We start from the raw sequence: 5,352 nt of genomic DNA on the forward strand, positions 1-5,352 counted from the left end.
ATCAATTTGATTTAAATCAAATCCACCCTGATAGGTAGGACAACAAGTATCTCCATTCATTTATAAAGCATCAAGTACATTTACAGTACTATAGAAGTGAAAGAAAGATACTGCCAACTTGTTGTAAACGTTTACACTACATCTCTGAATTGCCTTGTTACATTCCCTTGATATTCCATTTTAATTATGGAGGGAAGGAAACTAGTATTTACCCGATTTACAGTTTCAGTTATTAGCTAATCATTTTTAACAAAAAATGATAGAAACAGGCAACAGGAGTCTCATCCTCAGCCAGTGTAAACTGTCTTAGTTTCCTGAACTTCAGTGGATCTACAGCAATTTACACCAATTGAGGAGCTCTCCTTAGATCACTAAATACAAGTACAACTTCTACAATAGCTTCTGGAAAGTACACAAGAAAAGTACCCGCCTTGACAAGACACTCCAGGCCAGGCCCATGAGTTCTTATGGCCCCAATCCTGCAAAGTCTCACATACACGTTAACTTCATTGCGACTACTCAAAGTGCATAAACTGAAGCACTTGCGTAAGTCTTTGCAAACTCTGGGTTTAAGAATGTAATCTGCATAAATGAGCAAAACAAGTCTATTCTCAGACCCCACTGCAGGAAACTCTGTTCTACATAAAAAGACATCTTAAAAAGAAGGAAAGAATGGCATTTGAGAGAAACTGAATGAAAACTCTTATTTTAAAAGTTACATTATTACACACTAATGACATTTATGACATTTTAAAGAGTTAACAAACAATGTGTGACTTCCATTGACCTGAAAAGTTCACTTTGCCAATGGAAAACATTCCCTAGCGAGCAGGGCTAATCTATCAATTTCTGTGGGATCTATATTAGAAAAAATGCTATTCTAACCCTTATGCTCAAAGAAAAACTTTCTGCTATGACTATACAGTACTGTATTTCTGAGTCTTCAGAAAGCTCTAGTGCCTTTAATCCCTCTCAGCTTTCCCAAGCATCCCTAACAGTGAAATTATCAAAATTCTGGTAAGTTTCATGATTACTATTTAGAAACCCATGAGCCACAGGAAAATTGCCAAGAATCATATTAGTTTTACTCTAATGATGCTTGTGGAAGCTACCAGAAGATGCAGCAATTAAGTTATTCATGGGCAACGACCACACAAAAAGCTTGAGAAAAATGTAAACCAGTGATGATGACCAACTGCAGCAGCTAAGAGGCTTGGGGCGTGGGGAGAGAAAGCTCCTTGCTCCTTTTCAGCAGCCCAGCTGATGTGAAAGGAGAGGGAGGAGAGACAGTGGGTTCAAATTGATCTGCTAGCCAGGCTGATATGCCAGAAGGAGCAGAGTCCATGAACAACACGTAGGCAGAAATCCCAGAGCCCTACCAGCAGCAGGGGAGATGGGAGACCTGGACTTCTCACCTACATTCCATCTAGAACCTGCTGGTAGGCTCCTGCATCTCATTTTTCATATCAGTCTCTAGTGTATAGCCCTTTGGCTAATAAGTATCTTGTAAATTTTTCAAGCACTGTCCTTTCTATATGGCAGGGGTCGGCAACATTCGGCACGCGGCTCGCCAGGGTAAGCACCCTGGCGGGCTGGGCCAGTTTATTTACCTGCTGACACGGCAGGTTCGGCCGATTGCGGCCCCCACTGGCCGCGGTTCGCCGTCCCGGTCCAATGGGGGCGGCGGGAAGCGGCGCGGGCCGAGGGATGTGCTGGCCGCGGCTTCCCGCCGCCCCCATTGGCCCGGGACAGCGAACCGCGGCCAGTGGGGCCGCGATCGGCCGAACCTGCCGTGTCAGCAGGTAAATAAACTGGCCCAGCCCGCTAGGGTGCTTACCCTGGCGAGCCACGTGCCGAACGTTGCCAACCCCTGCTATATGGCATTCTTCCTTGCAGAAAAGTTATTTGCAAATCAGAACTGGAAGCTTTAGAAAACACCTATTCCAGAAAAAACAAAGCTATCCCAAAAGATATCATAATTTTCAGCATTTTCAACAGAAATGCCAAAGACAGAATAAGCATATATACCTATCTCATAGAACTGGAAGGGACCTTAAAAGATGATTCAGTCCAGTCCCCTGCCTTCACTAGCAGGACCGAGTACTGTCCCTAACAGGGTGTTGGTTTGTTTTTGTTTTTTTTTTCCTGATCCCTAAATGGTCCCCTCGTGGATTGAACTCACAACCCTGGGTTTAGCAGGCCAATGCTCAAACCACTGAGCTATCCTTCCCCCAAGCATGTAGAGTTAACTCCCATCTCAGGGTTAGACATAGTTATCAGAGGTAAAAATGTCTGTGCCCTGTATACACACCACTTTCAACATTGCTATTACAAGAGGAGTTGCACTGGTGCAGAATTACATGTCTGATTTGTCCTGATTGTTGGTACCTAGTTTATTGTGAAGGCCCAGACCAGGCAGGATGAGAGAAACAGGTATGGCAACTCTCTAGCCTGTATCTATCATGTGGAAGGACTACAATCTTCAGGGCTGCCAAACAGGCAAGGACCTTTAATCAGTACTAAACATATACTATAAATAAAAAATGAGGTATCATGCTGAGTGCTCCTCTCCCATGAATTGTAGATTTTAAAAAAGATTTTCTATGATGTTATTCATAATGGTATTCAGGATTTTCCCAAATAATCCAGAAAAAAATGCATCTATAAAAACTCAGTCACTCTCTTCTGCACTTCTTTTATAACACAAATGGAGAAGTGAAGGTTGTGGGCAATATTATCTGTAATAGCTGGAATATCCTTAGCAGGAAGAAAAAATGTGATGAACGCAATAGTAAATTACTATAGCTAATACTAGGAGCAGCACGAAAAACATTTACTTCAATCAGTAAACTCAGGTAACCACAGAGGAAAACAGACTTGATAACCTGAAGTCTGAGTAGGGAACCAAGCTTTACATAATTTTAATTCATATTGTACTCTGGAAGGGCAAAAACTATTTTTGCCTACAATTATGTCACAGGTCACATTTTCTGTCTAAAAAGCAATTTTGTCACCTAACTTATTCCAGATAAGGAAGGTTTTACAACTTTGTTTCTATTTTATGGATAAGTAGTTTTAGCTCAATATACACTAAAACAAATCCTGTACTATTGTTTTACCATAACCAGTATCAGTTCTTAGAGAAATTGTAGAAAAATAACTGGATTATGTTACCAGTTGACTTTCCCATCTTTTTAAAATCAGGCAATTTCTTCCTTGTGTTGTCTACTTCTTTACTATGTCCCAGAATACTGTAGAAAAAAAATCTTAACCACTCTGCTTTAAAAAGGTGTGACCCTTCCTGTTTTATGGCATAAAGAAAAAACCTCTATTCTGAAGGGGAAAAAACCCAACAATATCCATTCCTGTAAAAAAAGGGTGTCTGAGGCAGCTGATCTAACTTCACAGTTACCCTGGTAACATTTTGTTTACCTCCTCCACTTGCCATGAAAATTGCCTACAGTTGCCACAGAAAAAAGTCTGTTTTGACAGAACATCAATGGCCATATGTTAGAGTTCCTTTAGCATGATACCAACATTTTACATTGTCACATGCAGCAGATTATCTTGAACAGATTTATACCATTATGCTTTCAAGAATCAAATCCAAAAGAATACAAACTGGTTACCACATTACATGATGGCATAGATTGGCAGATGGTATGCTGCCAAACACAATTTTCCTTCATTCCATTCCATATTGAAAAGTCAAAGTCACATAGATAATGCATCAGAAACAAATATCAAATCAATACTCGTGTTTACATGATTAATTACTTAGCTTCTCAGAAAAGGAAAGTATAGTAACAGTCCTGCAATTAAATCCACACAGGCAGTTTATTACTAAAACTGAACATAATAAATAATGCAGGGAAAAAAGTGGATTCACAGACTTGGACTTGCATTTTAACAGATATGTTTAATTTGCAGCTTTAGGACACCCAGATACTGATTCTCCTCCCAGTGAAATAAATTGCAGGCCTTCCACTGACTTCATGGCAGTGGGATTAGACCCCATGTGATCTTTTTAACAGATTACTTATGCTCAAATACAACATAAACCTAACTATACAATGTCCTTGTAGTCACATATGAATTACTGCATGTTTTTCCAATTCTGGTATAAAATAAATGTTAGATGCACCAAATAATGACAAAATATAAATCTTTTCTCTCCATCCAGATCCTTTACAATTTCAATTAACACTGCTAAAATTGCAAATACATGGACCAATTTAGCCAAAAACAAGCTATTTGCATCCACAATGCACTGGAATCATGAAGCCTTGCACTTGTTTCCAGTTACACCAAATTTACAAATAAACTTAAAGAGAAAGAGAATAAACAAGGACATTAAAAATATAGTCCAACCAAGTCTAATCATCTCAAGTGCTATACAACAAATTATGGATGTCAGTCTCTTAATTATCCCATGAGGCTTTAATAAGATTTAAATACTGTGGAATGACACAGGTAGTAGAGAAGGAAGTTATAGCATTAACATTTTCCTTAGGCATTATTATTTTTATTTTTAGCAAGGAAACAAAACAAAACCAGTGTTAGAACAATTTAAACCAAGATACCCAGTTGATATTCAGATTAGGCAATTATTTGTCCTGTTGACAGGTAACTAATGAGGGGACAGGAAATAGGAACAGTGAGGGGAAGAAGGGGGAGTAGGAGTCTTATCTGTAGCTACCACTATAGATTGTTACACTTTTCCGAACAGCTTTAGTGTTTAATCCCATTAAAAGGGATGCATTATTCCCAAAGAAATGGAGACCATAACAACCACCACCAAAACAACAAAAAAACAAGGGAAGATAAATATCTGGAAGCAGCCAGTTTATAATTTTTATGCAAATACTTTATGCATGAGAAGTTACCAGTGTATCAGTTTAACAAATCACGGAATGTCAGAGAGAGGCACACAAAGCTCCTCAGGATTTCTACAGAAGCTGTACGGCTTCAAAGCGATTTACAAGCACCAGCTGAGCAGAGCTCAGACCCACAGGGAAGTTGTCAGCCAACTTTGGGAACAAGTCCCGGACCAACATTTTCAAACTCGGGGACCTGAAGTTGAGCAACTAACTCCAGAGCTAGCAGCCCGACTTTCAGGCTCCCCAGTCCCTTTGCAGCTAGGGTGCTCGGCGCTGCTACAGCCCCCTGGCCTGAGCGAGGCGCCTTGTCTCGAGCGAGGGGACTCGGAGGGGACGCACAGGGGGCCCAGGGCACGTGGAGCAGGGCTTGGCCAGGCAGTTTGAGAGAGGCGAGGGAGGGTAAACAATGAGGGCAGGGTGCCCCTGGGGAAGGGAGGTCAGTGAGGCGGGAGGCAGGGTGCCCCCGGGGAGG

This window comes from Terrapene carolina, unplaced genomic scaffold (assembly GCF_002925995.2).
Source record: "Terrapene carolina triunguis isolate 2854851 unplaced genomic scaffold, T_m_triunguis-2.0 Scaffold234, whole genome shotgun sequence".
NCBI classification, from domain to species: domain Eukaryota; kingdom Metazoa; phylum Chordata; order Testudines; family Emydidae; genus Terrapene; species Terrapene triunguis.